The following is an 18,329-nucleotide window of genomic DNA, read 5'->3' as shown; positions in this document are numbered from 1 at the left end:
AAATTATAAATTTTTGTAATGCTTGCTAGTCTGATGGATTATTATTATTATTATTTTACAATATGCTATAGTGAATTTGTGAACATGACAGGATATATTTACTGGCCATTTGTCATTATTTCTGTAAATTGCCTGATTGCATAGAAGATACCATTTATGTTACACTTTCTATTCTTTTTTTGTCTAATACCTCCTGAAACCTTAGACATTTGTTCTGTCCCTACTACCACTGGGGTGATGAACTCTCTATGGGATATTATTGCTTTATATGGGAACAATGTGACAGTTAATCACCTCATACCTCTCCCGTGTGCCTTTCAGCTTTCTTTTATGAGATCTGTTGGGATTATACATGACTAGTACTCTGCGAAATTTAATGGCCATGTGCCAAAATTTTCACACAGGTGAAACAGAGCCATAAATAATACCAGGAGTGAGTGACCCTAGATGACGGAGCCACAGAATGGGATTTTGGAGCTAAATTACTTATTATTTTGAAGGCATTTGGAACTTTATTGCACATGACAAGTGGAGTGACTATGATCTTTACGATACAGTGGACTCACAAGTACTGTTGAAGCAATGAAAAGTAGAAAGACTGTAGTTCTTTGATAAAATCTGCCTATCATTTATCTATGTATCTGTTTCTTTATTTTCTTTCTTTCTATTGGAGTACTTTGTTGAAAATAAGGTATCCTATCTAATTAAGAAGGTTTCAGAGAGCAAAAGAAAATAGAAAGTGCAACTTTAAAAAGTCTTTTATGAAAAATCAGACATTGACAAAATAAGAGATGCTGAGGCCTGGGATGGTAATATTTGAATGAATGAGCCTGAGACTATTGAATATATAAATCTCCCTGAGGCTTATAGTTGAGCAGAATTGTCTTAATGCAAAAGTCAGACACTGATAAAATAAGTGATGCTGAGGCCAGAGATGGTCATATTTGAATGAATGAGCCTGAGACTACTGAATATGCAAATCTCCCTGAGGCTTGTTGGTAAGCAGAAGTGTCTTCCTCCAACTTGCCAGAAGGAAATGCTTTTTCTTACTTTAGGCCATGTAATGGTCTCTCTTGAAAACAGATGATTTGTAAAATGAGTCATATTCCTTGAGTTAGTCAGATTTTTATCTCTGTGAGAAAATATCTGGAAAAAGCAACCTCAAGGAAGAAAAATGTCTTTTAGGTCATGGTTTCAGACATTTCTGTCAATTGTTGGCCAGTGCCATTGTTTCTGGGCCTGTGGTAGATACAGTGTGTAATTCTTCTTTTTCATTCTTTTTTCTTTTAGCAAAATAATAAGAATTTTTTTAATGTTTGTCTATATACATAAAAACCTTTGCACTTGTTTGTGAAGTCTTTTCTTATTTGCTAATTTATATAATTTTTATTTGAGTATTTACATATTAATGCTTCCTTTGGGTTTTATTTTTAAGTAGTTTTTCTAATTGAGTTAATTCATATTAAGTCTATTTTTTTTGTATCCAAGTACATATTTTTTTCCCAGCATAGATTTTGATATGTAACAGTTTCCTTTTCATAGAATGGAATAATCTGTTATTTATTATTTTCAACTTTGCACTGAAGTTTTTATGAGTGATTATCTCCAGGCTATTCTTAATTTTGGTGTTAGCTAATTACTGTTGTACATAGATTGTTAGATAATATATTATATAACTGGAACATAAGAGATAATGTACTATATAATGTCACTCATAACCTCTTGGAGTTTCTTCAGTAGTATTTCAAGTATAAAATTTGGTGTTTTATGAATAATTACAAAGAAGCTTATTTCTTGTGTGTCTGGGAAGTGAGAAGACAGGTAGAAAGTCTAAGATTTATCCATTTTTTAACATTATTAATAAAAGTGTTTAGATATTTTTCTTTAGTGATCTGAAACTGATAATGCAATTAGAAAAGTGTCCACAAAAAACTAAATTTTCCTTGTATAATGTATAATTTTGACAGTATGATGATTCAAAACATTTTTTGATTTAATATGGATTTAATTCTTTTTAATATGCAAAACCTCTTTTACTACTTAGTACTCTAGGATTGATTTTTATTAAACCTGATTTTGATATGCTGATTTCCGCCCCCTTGGATTTGCTTAAATAGACATCATGTAGTTAGATATGAATAAATGGTAATATGCATAATAAAGATCAAATTAATAGTAGTACTTTTAATATCTGACATAACAGATTTTAAATAAAAATAAATAATGTAAACAGTTATTTTAAATCAAATTCATCTGAATGCATATTGGTCTGAATTTTTTAAATAAAATTTTTAAATAAAAATTTTTAAATAAATTTTTTTAAATTAATTTTTATTGTTGGTTGTTCAAAACATTATATAGTTTTTGATATATCATATTTCACACTTTGATTCAAGTGGGATATGAACTCCCATTTTTACCCCATATACAGATTGCAGAATCACATCAGTTACACATCCATTGATTTACATATTGCCATACTAGTGTCTGTTGTATTCTGCTGCCTTTCCTATCCTCTACTATCCCAACTCCAATAAAAAAATTTTAAAAGAGTGTCTTACTTTCATTTTCCAAAAATATGCTGAAAATATTTACATTTACTTTTCAAACACATTTTCAGGTGAAATGTCTCTAGATTTAAAGAAATGTTTTAAATTATTTTAAAAAGCAACACAAATATTTGGAAAAGGTTGATAATACAGGTATTAAAACAACTTTTATTGAAATACCTTTATGTAGGGCAACTTTAATAATGATAATTTAGAATTAAACTAGGTGGGTGGTTGTGCCCATTGTCTCTTATTATGGATTAGTGGTAGCTGGATCTCAGTGCTGATCATACTTACCATATATATATTTCTGGTCTTATTAGCTAGATTTTTTTCTTAGACACATGATAACCCTCTTGCTCAGTCATTTTTAGAATCTTTATTTAATTTTTTAGGTCTGCACTGAGGGCCCAAATTGGATTTCACAACAGTACTGGGTTAGTTGGTGTGCCTATTTGCTGCCAAGACCAATCCCCTGGAATAGAAAGCAGATGTCCTCAGTGGTTCTGTCTTAGTCTATTTGGGCTGCTATAACAAATGTCATAAACTGGATGGCTTATAAATGTCAGAACTTCATTTCTTAAGTCCAGAAGAGTGGTAAGTTCAAGATTACGGCACCAGCAGATTCAGTGGCTAGAGAGGAATCTGGCTATATACTCCAATGGCAGAAAGAGTGAAGGCATTCTCTCCATATTTTTTTTTATAAGGGAACTGATAGTATTTATAGGGGCTCCACCCTCATGACCTCCTTTCAAAACCACAACTACAAATACAATCTTGGCTATAACATTAATCTGACAGGATACAAACATTCATTCTCTAGCAGGTTGTATTACTTTAAAACTCCTAAACACTCAGAACTGAGTACTGAAAATGTTGATGCTGTTAAATTCAAACTTCTCATCAATACTTACAAGTACAAGTGTAGTTGTTAACACAGGTCTACTGCTTTTCACCTTGATGCTCTCATTAGTTATGCCCTTATCCTACTTTTCAACAACTCTCTTGAATTGTCATCTTTTTCAACTTTTCATTGAGGTACTGAAACTTAGTCTGTTTTCCACATCATGAATAGTATCTGGTGCTGATTTTATGCCTTTCGAAGGATATGACAAAAATTAAAATCTACAAAATATGTCACAGAAGATCTTTCCAACATTACATTTGAGACCTTAATATCAATTACCTTAGGGCCAGAAATAGACATGAAATGTACCCAAATCCAATTGAACATCATTTAAATAAACCTGAAAAGGAGTCAAAAGCACTAAGTAGCAAGCCTAAGCAAATGGTGATGGAGTAAGACTAGAGAAGTAAAGAATTCAAACAAGAAGTGATGAATTTATGATTTGAATCTAAAGAATTTGTTAAATAATTAAATAAATAGTTAAAAATAGAATACACTGGATTTATAAACATAATTATGTTTATGATAATTTTATTAACTAGGTTTTGAAAACGTTAATTTCATAGTTTTTTATAATGAATTCAATATTCTCTTCAAAGTGACACTTTACTTTGCAAGCTTGATGTGATAAGTTGACCTTTTGTATTAGTTCTCTGCTGCCAGGGTAAAAATTTACCACAAATTTATTGCTTAATAAACAAAAATTTATTATATTCTGGGTCCTGAAGTCAGAATTCTGAAATGGGCCTTGGAAGCTAAAATCAAGTAGTTGGCAAGCTTCATTCTATTTGGAGACTCCTGGGACAACATATTCTCCTTAGCTTTCTCTCTTCTAGAGACCATTTAAATCCTTTGACCCTTAGCCCACATAGATTTCCTAGCTAATGGCATAGCATCTTCAGATCTCTTTGATTGCAATTTTTCTTCTGTTATCACACCTCCTCATCTGACTCTGACCCTTTGCCTCCTTTTTAAGGACTATATGATTACATTGGGACCACCAAATGGTCCAGGATAACCTCTCACTATCAGATCATTAATTTTTTTACACTTGCAGAGTCCCTTTTGCCATATAATGTTATAGGGATTAGGATGTGGATGTTTTCAAGAAGGGATTATTGAGTCTAAACAACCTTAAACATATAAGAAAACAAACTTTTTGAATTTATATCTCAGATACATTTAATAAGAATTACTATTATTTGTACTGGGGGTCAACCCCAGGGGCACTTAACAATTGAGCCACATCTCCAGACCTTTTTATATTTTATTTTGAGTGAGGGTTTCACTAAGTTGCTTAGGCCCTTACTAAGTTATTGAGGCTGGCTTTGAACTTGCTGTCCTCCTGCCTCAGCCTCCTGAGTTGCTATAATTATAGGCATGTGCCACCATGCCTGACACTAATATTAATTTTAATACTTCAGTTAGCTTCAAATTTTCTTTCCCAGAAGTGCCAGTTCAGGTAACTGTTAAAAAAAAATGCCTACATTAAACAACAGATTTTCAATGCAGATAGAACAGCCTATGTTAAAAGAAGATGCCATCTAAGGACTGTCATAGATAGAAGTTGATTTCTGTCTTTAAAATATTTAAAGGACAGGGTGATTCTTGTGTTAGGCATTAACTCAGACAGTGACTTGAAGTTGAAGCCAATGCTCATTTACTCTTCCAAAAATCCTAGAGCCTTTAAGAATTATACTAAATCTACTCTCTCTGTGTTCTGAAAATGGAATACCAAAGCCTGGATGACAGCACATCTGTTTACAATATGGTTTACTGATACTTTAAGGCCACTGTTGATACCTACAGCTCAAAAAAAGATTTCTTTCAAATATTATTTCTTATTGACAACAATCAGGTCTCCAAGGAGATTGGATGGAGATGTAGAATGAGATTAATGTTCATTTCTTGCCCTCTAATATAATATCCATTCTGCAGTAAATAAATCTAGGACATTTTTTCTCATAGCATTAAAGCATAGTATTTGGAAAAGAATCTTGTGGTAAAGCATAATTTTTGAGCAATGAATAATGACATTATAGATAAATCTTCTTTAAAGAGTTTTAACTAGGGCTGGGGATGTGGCTCAGTAGTGGAGCTCTCGCCTAGCACATGTGAGGCGCTGGGTTTGACCCTTAGCATCACATAAAAATAAATAAGTAAAATAAACGTATTGTGTCCAACTACAATTAAAATAAATATACATAAAAAGGTGTAACTATAATCTTTATTGTGATAAATACTATATTAATATTGAGTTGCAAATAAAGCCCATTTTCTACATACATTAAGATACCAGAATCCAAATAGATGGCAGAAGCTCATATTTCACCATGCTTATCTGTAAAGCTCCTGGAAATAGCTTTAAGAAGACAACTAGAGACAGACCAGTCCTCACTTTTCCTGTTCTATAAACTTTTAATTTCCCATTACTGGCTTCCATTGGCAGATTTTAGCTAGAAGTAAGTTGATACAAGAGTCTGAAAAGCACAGCTTGCGGAAATAAATATATCACCTGCCATAGATCTTTCTTTGGGTAGCCACATAAGTTAGATGTAAGAAATCTGAGGGCAACATTTTCTGGGTCCAGAGCACAAGTGTCCCAAGAGTTTAGAAGTGAGTTGTAGAAGTCAGCTAGACATTTAATCTCAAGTTATCTCCTGATCAGTAAATCTATAATAGACTTCACATTAGTATTCATGAAAGACTATAATCTATATGAGGGATATTACCTCAAGATAGAGGACTGGAATTCATATTTGAAAATAGAAATCCCTTGAAATTAGGAGCAGACGTTCAACTTGAATTTTGCTTGGCATTCATGGCAAAGTTGTTTCACCCTGTCCTCCCTCTAGGTGGCCTAACAACCCTCTTGGGACTTGAAGTTTCCCTCCTTCATAGGAACACTGCACTATTTCAGTCTCAGCCCGGCCCCTGGAGTTTATTTCACACCATAAACTACTTCTAATATTGCACAACTTCAAAATTTCTTTGTCCTCTAGAATTTCTCCAATCTAGAAAAAAATCTAATTTATAAAAATCCTTTTAGCTGAAAAGAAGTAGATTACGAATATTAATCAACATGAACAAAAATAAAATAGTCACTCAAAATTCACCCAACTACAGAAAGACATCATCACAGACTTATCAGTGAAGAAACTTACTTCCTGGCAATGGTAACCACTTTGCAATTTTTGTTTTTTAAATCTCCTATGGCTGACCTTGTTCTTTTTCTCAGAAATATTCAACAAGGGTTGGAGGTATATAGCTCAGTAGTTGAGTAGTACTGGTGGTGGTGGGGGATTAGAGAACTAGATAAATAGATATAAAAGTAAAACATCTTTTTTGACACTCATTTACTTTTCATTAAAAGAGATTTTTACTCACAAAGGAAAAAGAAAGTGTTCTATGGTAATGATGTCTGGTTGCACTCTGTGCTTCAGGAATGTGAAAGAATAAAAATTGATTAGTGGATGAGATGCTGCGGTGGGAAGGTAATCAACTAAAGCACTTTGGTCAACTGGTTAGCTGATCTGTGAGGCTGTGGGATGAACTTGGTGTACTGCAATAGCTGAGAAGAACCCAATTTCTGTATTTTCGTGTGTGCACTGACTGTTTAATCTACTCCAAAGCATATGCTGTGTAAGAAAAATAGAACCTCTATCAATGACTCAGGTTGCTTTATTTTCTATAATGTGCTGTTTGAAATTATTTTGCACATGACTCTGCTAGACAAGACTGATCTGAAATGGAATGCTTCTCAGCGTGAGATCTTAAATTTAAAACAGTGCTCTGTTCAGTTTTATTGACAATAGTTTCTAAAAATAATGATTTTTTTCTCTCTACAGAGCAGCAAATTTATCAGAGATAGACACAAAGATATGTATGCACATAGACATGTTTAAAATGTTATTTATTCTGGTGAAAAAATGAAAAAAATTTTAAATGTCCCAGAAAGGAGACAGTAGGATGGTTGAACTACATTTTATATATACAAAGGATACCATGTTCTTGCACAGAATATTTCTCTCCCAAACCCATTTTTCACAATGAAGAATATCCACTAAAGTTCCCTTCCCCATCTCTTATACACTCCTTCTTACCTGGTTCGTTTCAAAAGGGTCATGTTCAGATCAACAAATTCTCCCTATTTTATTTACAGAGCAAGCCTGTCTCATGAATGTATGTACACATTGTACCTTCAATGTCATGAATTCATAGGAGCAGGATCCAGGAATGTGTACCACTGTTAATTCAGGATCAATTATTAACAAATTCACTTAAACATAAATCTAGCCTCATTTTACCATAATATCAATAATAGAGATAATATTTTGATTACACTCTCTGTGCTTTTCCCATATGTTTATCATTCAATTGGTTCTTTTTAAAAAGCCAGATTGTTTCTGTCCATTTTTGTTTTTATTGACTCAACTGAAATCCTAAGTCTTTGTTGGTCTTGCTATCTTAAAAAGTAACAAAAAGCTATACTTTAGAAACCAAAATATATCATCAAGATAAATTTCTGACCCAAGATGGCGGGCTAGAGGGAGGCTGCATTCTGTGTGGTTCCATGACCAGGGATTCAAGTAGTGGAAATACTGTTTCTCTGCAAGTTATTAGAGGGCCCCCAACAGCTGCTCCCATTCAGGAATTATGGCCACTGTGCTCATGCAATTCTCCAGGCCTCAGCACAGGACCCCAAGCTACTCACCCACACAGGACCTCCAGGCCCCGTGCCTGAGCAGGGCTACCATCAGCACCCACACAGGACTCCTGGCCATGCACCAAGGGAGGACACTCAGCCACTGCCCATGCACTGGACCCCCATCTACCAACATGGGGCTCTCCCAGTTGCCTCCATCTGGGGACACTGCAACCACTTCCATAGTCCCCTACATGTGGTAGCCTGCACTTGGGGACACAGGACAGGGGCTGGAGAGAGCCACCAGTCACCACATTGCATGCCACAGAGCTATGTCTCAGAACACACCACCCAACATGACCACCTGACCCAACCCAACAACTCCCCATCACTGAAAGCATCTGTCTCCATCTTGGAACAACTTTTTCACCATCTTTAGTTACGGCAACTCCCAGCTTGGTACATCAGCTGGGTATTAGAAGCAATAGCCCTCAATCGCCCCCTCTCTTCTGCAGACACTAACCCAGCATGGTGCTTACCATTACATGGCCAGTCCTTAGTTCACAAAACCTGGTCCTGAACTGCCTTATACCAAACAGTTCTCTGAGACAGGTATGCAGCCCACAAGACCTCCAGAGAGAGAAAGGTTCCTGATTGGGAAGTAATTAATGATTTAGGTATCTTTTTGTTGCCAGGTATGATGACATGCACCTGTTGTAGTCCCAGCTACTCTGGAGATTGAGGCAGGAGGATTGCTTGAATCCAGAGTTTAGGGCCAGCTTGGCAATTTAGTGAGACCCAAAGAAGAGAATATCCATTGCTAATACCCATCATTATCCATCAATGATAAGAAAACACTTGAGAACAAAGTTTACAATGGGAGATTAAAGAAGGCATAACAAGATCCAGATTAGAAATTAAATATATACTTAATTTTAATTAATATTTTATTATATACAGAGGAGCAAAAGTGAGAATTCACAGGCAAGTGAGGGGCAACAGAGTTTTCAATAGAGGAAATAGAAGTCTGAAAAGTGTGTGTGATTCTTTGTCATGCAACACCACCAGCCACTGTTTCTTCTGTAACCTGTGTAGTGAAAGCCCCTCCCCTCATGGATGATGTTAGTATTTTACAAAGTACACCAGGCAGGTGCCATTTTCCCATTGAAGACATGTATGAACAGACTAACGTCTGAACGGAGCCATCAGGAGCTGCATTGGCTCATCCAATAAAGAAGCTTTAATTTATTGACTTCCTAAAAAAAAAAAAAGTGGAGGTTCATGGTGTGAAGGTAAGTGATGTTTGGAGTATGGTTACTTTGGAAAGGATGCTCCTGAACAGATCATCTAGGGAGTGGGGTGATTTGGAAGCATAGAGGGTATGGTGGAGTATCTATGCTCCTATGAGTAGGCATGAGAAGGGGGATGGAAACAGATGCATAAAGTAAATACCACTGAGGAAGGAGGAAGTAGAAAGTACCTGGGGAAAACTCTTACATTGGCATTTTCCCCAAAGTGCTCCTGAAGAACTGCAAATATCTTGGTACCAATATGAATAAGCACTCTGTTCCACACCCATTTGCAGTGTCAGAGAAATTAGTCCTGGAACAAATTATCTGTAGCAATGGCACAGAAGGCCACATGAATCAGGGTGGTGTTTGAGAGGGGTATTCTATTTCAGATTTTTTGGAAAGGAAAATGGTAAATACAGAAGTCAGAAGATAAATGGTTTGTAATTGCCAAATTTTTGGATGTATTACAGTAACATTTTATTCTTTTTTATTATTGTTGCATTAGTAACAGAAACTGGAGATGGTTCTATCATTTTTTTAATTCTCTAAATTTCTAGCATACATCAATTTTTTTTGCAGCTAATGATTGACACATGTCCTTGAAATGCTTGTCCCAAAGATGAGCTGTAGACTAAACAGAGACTCACATTGAAATTACTTTTTTGCTTTATCAAATTTTAGATTTAAGTCTTTGGAAAATATTCATGAGAAACAAAATGGTATAAATTCTATTGTCATGAAAAAACTTATGGGACCTAATTTTAGGTTGCATTAGGGAGAATATTGGATTGACAGTCTAGAACTTCTTTGAAAGTACAAATTTGAATTTTTATGAAATATATACCACAGACATAATTTATCATTGAAAGATTGAAACATAAAGGACTTTTAGGGCTGGACTCTAGGAAACTGGTGAATTAACAGTTTGGTCTTTTATTATCCTCAATCTTCCCTTTTTGTTTCTTGTACATGAATGTGTCTGCTGACTGTGTCCCTCAGGCCAAAGAGATATCACATTTAATCTGAAATTGGCTATATTTATCTCACTTTAACTGCTTTTCATTCTGAGGTTATATATATATATATATATATATATATATATATATATATATATATTAAAACCTTGGAAATTACATATATATGTTATATGCACAGATTATACACACACACACACACACACACACACACACACAGTTTATAAACCCCATGTACATGTGTATATACGTGGGGGTTGGATCCGGAGGGGTAGGGGTGTGTTCCTTATGTTTAGTACAAAAGCTCCCTAGAAAAACAAAATAAGGGTAATCATTCCTAACTACTTACGCCCAGCATAATATTTTCTGCTCTGGGACTTCTTAATAGATACTATTAAAATATTGAGATTTTCAAAATTTATTGTCTTATTTCTTTCTTCTCAAATACAATGTATGCTCATAAATTCAAACAAATCATATAAATAAGATTTATAAGTACATCTGACACCTATCAATATTAGAATTTGAAATGTATGTGCTTTTTGATTGTTGGTATATTTTATTGACTGTACCTATCCTTTAAAAGTAATTCTCTCCGAGTGTGCTGGAGCATTTCTATAATCTCAGAGGTAGGGGAGACTGAGACAGGAGGATTGCAAGTTCAAAGCCAGCCTCGCTGTGGTTTGTAGATGGAATGGTGAACCAGGCAGAAGGAAGTAGAGAATACTTCCATTTAGAATTGGTGGTTTGAACTTTGTGACAGGGAACAGGACCGGGTGTATGTGGATTTGTGGGAGGGCTGGGTCTGAGAGTACCACTTCTTGGATGGGCAGAAGGGTTAATGCTTGCACAGATCCCATGAACTTGGTTGCCTCCTCCACACTCATGAGCATTAATTCAGAGTACACCCCCAAGTACACTGACTGAAGATGTTGGGAACAAGAGTACACAATCAGAATGAATCCACAGGCTCAGTGGAAGAGGTTATCAGGTGGTGCCTACTGTAGCTGCACCCCTGTAGTTAGGTACAAAAACAGGAAGAATCAGGGTAGAATCTAATCCTTCTGTTCACAACTTTGCCTTAACACTTAACATTGGGCAAGGAGGACAGAACTCAGTCCATGGACTGCCTTAACTGGTTTAGCCTCTTTGAGCTAAGAAAGAACCATCATCAGAGTAGCTCAGTCCCACAAACACCACCACCAGGCCCGATACCTGGTGGATAGCAAAATTAAAACTCCTGGAAAGCTGGAAAGAAGAGTCTCCATTTTAATTATCTCAGCAAGGAAGAAGAAATCCTAGAAGATTTTTGTTTGCTTGTGTGTTTTTGCTTTTACTTTTATTGTATTCACATTGTTTTGTTTTCCCTCATTTGTTTTTGTATTCTAATTTTATGCATTTGTAAATTTTCATATAATTTAATTCAACTGTCATTAGTTAAATCTGAACAAGATAGTCCTCTGTGAAGGAAGGGACAGTGGCATAGAATAAAATTCACCAAGAGGGTATCATTAGCCCTACATGGAATGTCAGAGCCTGCGAGCCTGCAAGAGCTTCAGTGTACAACCAATTGACAGTGGACAGTGGAATGACAATGCTAAGAGTAGCATATTTGTTGCACACAGTGAAACTTGCTTGTACAAATACAGTGCGGAAATAGGGAGCTAGGTGTTTCACTGTGGAAGAAAGAAGATACAACTAAGAAAGAGGAAGAAGCTGGAGAGAAGCTTGTTTTAGAGAGTTCTGCATTCTGAGCTAGCTTCTTGACACATTCAAGCAACAGTGTTTCCCCTGTCCTCACAGTGCACAGCCTCAAAATCTCCAGAAAACTTGAGAAAGAATCAGGAGTTTAGCATTCTGAGCTAGCTTGATAACATGTTCCATGCTAGCAGTACCAACATTACCCTGCCTTTAAAGGGTTCCATCCACCCCCTCCCCCGCAAAAAAAAAAAAAAAACTATGGAAAGAATTGTTGCCTAGCAATTCTAACTTACTTGCTCCAATGTGCAAAGCAGCTAAGAGGATCTTCAATTAGCTTCAGCAACAAATTACTCCTGCTAGTCAGCAGGTGAGCACCGCAAAGGAAAGAATTAGGGGAGAAAAAACCCCCAGCCTATGCTTTATTTTTGTTCTTTTTAAATTTACCCTCCTTTTAATTGTTAATTTTTTGTTTCTTTTTTTCTTTCATCACTTTTTTTTACTTTTTTCCTATTTTATTCCTCTTTTATTCCCCTGTATTTTTTTCTTTTTAATCTTATTATTTTCTTACATTTTTACTCTTTCTTTTCTGTTGTTATTGTTGTTGCTGTTGTTTTGTTGCATGTGTGCATATGTGAGTATGTGTGTGTCTTGCTAGAGATTGCACCCAGGACTTTATATAAGTTGGATAGATGCTATGCCAGAGCTCCATTCTCAACTAAGCTGAGATGAATTGCAGCCAGCTCCAGCCATAATTTTGTCCTGCTGCAACCTTGACAGATACATCAATTTAAAGAATGGTGGGGTTTGAACAAAAGACTCTAGATAGCAATATTTCTCCAAGTTGGCACAGCTAAGGGGGTCTAATATTCTGCTCTTGGAAGACAAGGTCCTAAGGTAAAATAATTAGCTTGAGTTTTATAGTTTATCAACATGTTATAAAATCTCTTAAAATTAATCATCCATGATTATCTTACAGTTGATAGTGTAGAGGAGATGGGAACATAAAATATAATTCCACAAGTGACAATTGGGGGGTATGTGATCTTCCGAGTACATGGATCTTATAGAGCCTATGGGAACATGGATTGAAGGATTCCAGGACATAGCATCATGGAAGGAAGGCACAGTAGGCTACTTCCTTGTGTTTGGAATAAAGTCTCTTCCAAGGAAGAACATTAAAATATATCAAAGTCATCAAGTGGATGACATCTGATGGATGACAGCTTTTGATTTCATTTCTGTTGTTCTGCAGGCTTGAATTGCCACTTGATTTCTGTCTTTTGTAGGGTTGATATACATCTTTCACCTATGCTGTTGACCTCATTTTCATCAGTATTTATTTCCCAGAGCAGTTGTAACAAATCTCACAAACTTTGACCTACAACCAAGGAAATGTACTTTCTCTCCATTGTGGAGGCCAGAAGTTGGAAGTCAAGATATGTGCAGGGCTGCATTCCTTACCAAGCCTTAGGGGAGACTGCATCCTGGCCTCACCCTACACCTAGTGGTTCTGGGTGTCCTTTGGCTTCTGACAGTATTTCTCCAGTCTCTGCCCTATCTTTACATGGTCTTTTTTCCTGATTGTCTATTTCTTTTCATTGGTGTCTTATAAGGATACCGTCACAATGTAAAGACTTAGATAAACCCTGCCCCCCCCCAAAAAAAAATACTGGCTGATTTCTACATGACTATGTCACCAATAGATAGGTCATTCAGACATAAATTTAGTAATGAATGTTAACTGTACTTTAAACTGTGGCAGCATCTTTGGAATTACCGGCAGGTTGGAAGTATGTGGAGAAACAGTCTAAGAAAAACCTAGAATTCTATATGCAGAGCACTATGGGCAATTCTGATGAGGGCTCAGTAGACAAAACTGGGGAATTAGTCTTAGATGAAAATAAGGACTATATTGAAAATTGGACTAAAGTCACCCACTGTTACACGGTGGTAGACAATTCACATACCTTGTGCCCATTCTCTAAGACTTTGTGGAAAGGACAGAGTTAAGAATAGTGGACTATGTTGTTTGGTGGAGGTAATTTCAAAACAACAAAGCTTTCAGGCTGCAGCATAGGTAGTATTGGTTCCATTTAGTCAGATTTACATTGAGACTCAGGACCAAAAGGAAACAGAGCAGAAAGTTTTGGTCAATTTATAGCCTAGTAAGGGAAGGAACTAAAAGAAAGAATACAAGGGTGTGGCGAAAAAGGATGCTGTTGGTTGTTGGAGCTCTTGCTAAAGAGATTAGTACAAATAAAAAGACGTCAAGTGTTTTGCATCAAAAAAATAGGAAAGATGCCACCACATCATCTCAGCCATCTTTGAAGAGGCACCTCCCTTTATGGGCACAGAGGCCTAGAAATGCAAATTGGTTTCTGAGAACTTCTACAGCAGTATTGTTTCTGGGAAGGATCCTAAGACAGTCTGTACAGGCTCACTGCCTGGGACCACCTTGGGATCTGTTTCTCTGCCTTTAACCTGGGAAACACCCCAAAGCTGTTGTTGTGGCTCACATGGGTCCAGGCACATCTCATGCAAATGACAGACCTTGGTGCCTACATGGTGCTTGTTTTGCAGGTGTTTTGAATGCAAGAATTATGGGATCACAGCAGCTTCCATTAAAATTTCTGAAAAAAAATAAAGCCCAGAAAAGTCAGGAAAACAATTTACCAGAGCTGGAGACCCCGCAGAAAATTTCTGACTGATGTCTAGTACAGCTGTGGGAACGGAACTGAAGTGGAAGCCCTAGAAAGGTAGAGTGAGCAGCAACAGGCAGCTCAGACCCAGGGAGATGCGAACATTATGTGTAGCCTCCCAGCTGCCATGTGGGCTATGACAGGTAAAGCCACAAGGGTTGGGCTACACAGGACCCTGGGGGCTCACCCTCTGATATCATATGTATCAGAGACCAGACTTCAAGCTTCAGGATTTAAAGTCTGCCCTACTGGTTTTTGGTCTTGCTTTGGGCTGATTAATCCTTTCTGCTTCCTCATACTTATGATATGGTAATGCAAAACTGGCTAACATACTATCTAAATAACCATCTGCTTCCTTCTTATTATAAAATTATATTTTCCAAACTCTTTATGGAATTCATGCTTTTCAATGAGTACATAGTGAGTCATCATGAAGGTAGATTTCAAATTATTTAACCCACTTTTTTCTTGTTCTTTGAAATTTACTTGGTTCCCAGTCTCTTAATCTTTAAGTGAAAAAGAGAACACTTTAAAAAGACAAATTGTAAATGTGCTAATTTATTCCAGGATAATTATTCCCCACACTCACTCTTTCTTTTTTTGAAAATCTGGCAGCAATGTGTTAGTGATAAATGTGCAGTTTTATATGCGGGTGTGAACTTCATGAGCTCTGACATCTATTTTTAGTAAGGGATAACACCAAATATATTTTTTTCTTATTTTTACAAATCTCAGTTATTTAGAAATCTCATAAACTCCAGTGATTCTATTACAAAAACTGACAGTCATGAAAGTGATCGGCAACATGTTACCATGTAGCTGAGATGCTTCTGTTAGAGCTTTGCAACTTTTCATGAGATGGGAACTTCTTTTTGGCCTCCATTTTATCCCCACCCCCCAACAGTGATTCATCACCCACAGCCCAATTGTTCAGTGCTAAGAAGCCACCATATGTTCATTCCTAGTCCTCAACAGAGGCACTCCATTCAGACTTACCCTTCCAGGTTCTTTGTTTCTCTTTTGAGTTTACAACTGTAATTTCTTTATCTAAAACACAAGAGTTCAAGGCAGACTAAGATGATAGCCATATCCTTTCCTAACATTCTGGTTCTCAAAGAAAGTGAAAAGGATATAACTTTGATGATCCAGAATCACTCCCCCAAATAGTGTCCCCCCAAAAAAAGCTCCAGCTTTTATCTTGTTTTCAGTCAGCTATTGGTAACTTTTGCTGATGTAATTCTATATTTTGATTTTTCAATGTATTACATTAGTATCTGTTATGAGATAAGAAACTGAACTTTCTTCCACAAAGACAGCAGTATTCTCAAAACCACTAATCCTTGACAGATTGTGGAGCTGTTTAATTTTATACAATGCTTGAGTTGTCATTTGACTGACTTTTAAATAAAGGGATAATTCTATTATCTCCATCCCTGATGTTATAAAAATAGTAAACCAGAAGTAAGTTGTCATTTAAAATCAATTATTTCAGCATATAACAATGTAAGCATGGAGTGAGCATTGACAAATACAGATCCATGCAAAACTGAAACCATTCAAAGATAAGATATGTGCTAGTAGACATAGTAGAATTCAGGTTCATTTAAATTACACAAAGGGACTGGGGGAGAAGGAAAGAAAACTATAAAGGTTATATACACTAAAACTTAATAAGCCACTTTTGTACTAATATTAACATAGACAATGATAATTAGTTCCTAAATTTCTTAGTGGTAATAAATGGCTATCTTGCATTACTAGAATATAACTTACATAGAGACGGCTATGCTGGTATGAGCACATTGAACCTAATGGGAAAGTCTTTATGGGAAATGGATTCTTCTGTTGGTATTATTCTACCTTCCTGATTTATTTTCTACTATAGCCCATGAATCTGCCTCCCCAACCTTACTAATTATTGAATCTGTTCACTGCCACAGTCTTTCATTTCTTTATGATTTTGTTACATAATTTTTTTTGTTCTTGGAGTGTTCTTCCCTCCATACTGTAATAAATCTCCCTGATTGATATCAAGAACTTCCATTTCCAGAAAGCTTCCTCAGACTTTTTTGATATATTCACCTTTAACCCCAAACAATCTACTTTCTATCTTATTATGCATCACTTCAACTATTATTTTTAAAAATTTTAATATCTTTATTTATTTTTATGTGGTGCTGAGATCGAACCCAGCGCCTCACGTGTATGAGGCAGGCTTTCTATCACTGAGTTACATAGCCCCAACCCCTTGATTTTTATTAACATATTGAAAATTTACTTTGCTTTCCCAACTATCTTCTATGCTTAAACGTGAGTAACATGTTTAAAGGCACCTGAAAGAATGCTGTGAAGTGATAAATATGTGATGTATCAGCTAACATGCCTTTTGATTATAACATAAATTTATTTAATCATTACTTGTGGCTTTAGAGCATATATGGGATACCTGATCATAACGTACAAAGCTGAAACTGAGGCTTTATAGAGGCATTCCTACAAACCCTCTGACCTAAAACAGAATTAGAAAGAACACTAAACCCAAAACGTCTATTTTCTATCAACTTTTTACTGGAATCCTAGGCTGGAGACCCCACTCTTGGACTTCTAACAGACCAGACTTAGCCACTTGCCATTATAATACAATTACCAGGAGGAGGGTGGTGGTGGCCCTACCAGATAGAATAGTGATCTTGTGACCTAAGATATGTGCTCCAGGGATTGATAATAGGTCTAGGATTATACAGGGGAAGGAACAAACAGGTATGCACAGACAAACAATCTTGATCAATTATGGTCTGGTTATTTCAGGTCTGGTTTTGTGGGGTTTTATTAACAACAGAGGAAGCATTGCCCATGAGTCTCACTGTTCTTGGATTTGAGATGGGCTGAGGAGAAGAAATTACTCAAAATGAATAAACAAGTTCAAGGAACAAAATGAAGCTAGTTAGGATACAATTCGACCTTACTTCAGGTTTAGTGCAATGACTGGAGACTTCAGGGCACTGATGCAGTGGTCTGGAATAAGACACTGTAAAAGCTGGTGGTTGAAAAACCTGGTGATTATGATGTTCCTGTAAGTCTTGAAAATATCTTAGTTCCTCTTAATGTCTTCAGCCATTAAAGGAGAGTAGAGAAATTAGGAAAACTTAGAGGTAATCATTCTTGGATTATTTTTAGACAAGCACTTCTTGAATGGCATACATGTGTATTTGAAGAACCAACTGGAATCTGACCTGAAGTTTAAAATACAAAAGGAACTGATGCAATAGGAAGGCAGAGATGCCAAGCTTTGATCCTGCTGTCAGTCACTTGTTGGATATGTGCAGGACCAGGTAAAGAGTTGGGGCTCTTAGCAAAAGCAGCCTCTAAACCTCAGTGACAGACTAGCTTTCATCAGTGGCACATAGGCTGAATGTGGCAATATTTCAAGTAAGAGTACCATATCACTTTCTGCTCCAATTACAAAGCTTTGTGATTTCCTTTTCTTGTTTGAATTAGACATTTGCCAGTCCTCTGTACTGAGAATAAGCAACATTTTTTGAAGAAATGAGGAAGTATTCAT

The sequence above is a fragment of the Callospermophilus lateralis genome, unplaced genomic scaffold (assembly GCF_048772815.1).
Source record: "Callospermophilus lateralis isolate mCalLat2 unplaced genomic scaffold, mCalLat2.hap1 Scaffold_161, whole genome shotgun sequence".
NCBI lineage: Eukaryota > Metazoa > Chordata > Mammalia > Rodentia > Sciuridae > Callospermophilus > Callospermophilus lateralis.
This window is presented reverse-complemented; position numbering follows the sequence as displayed.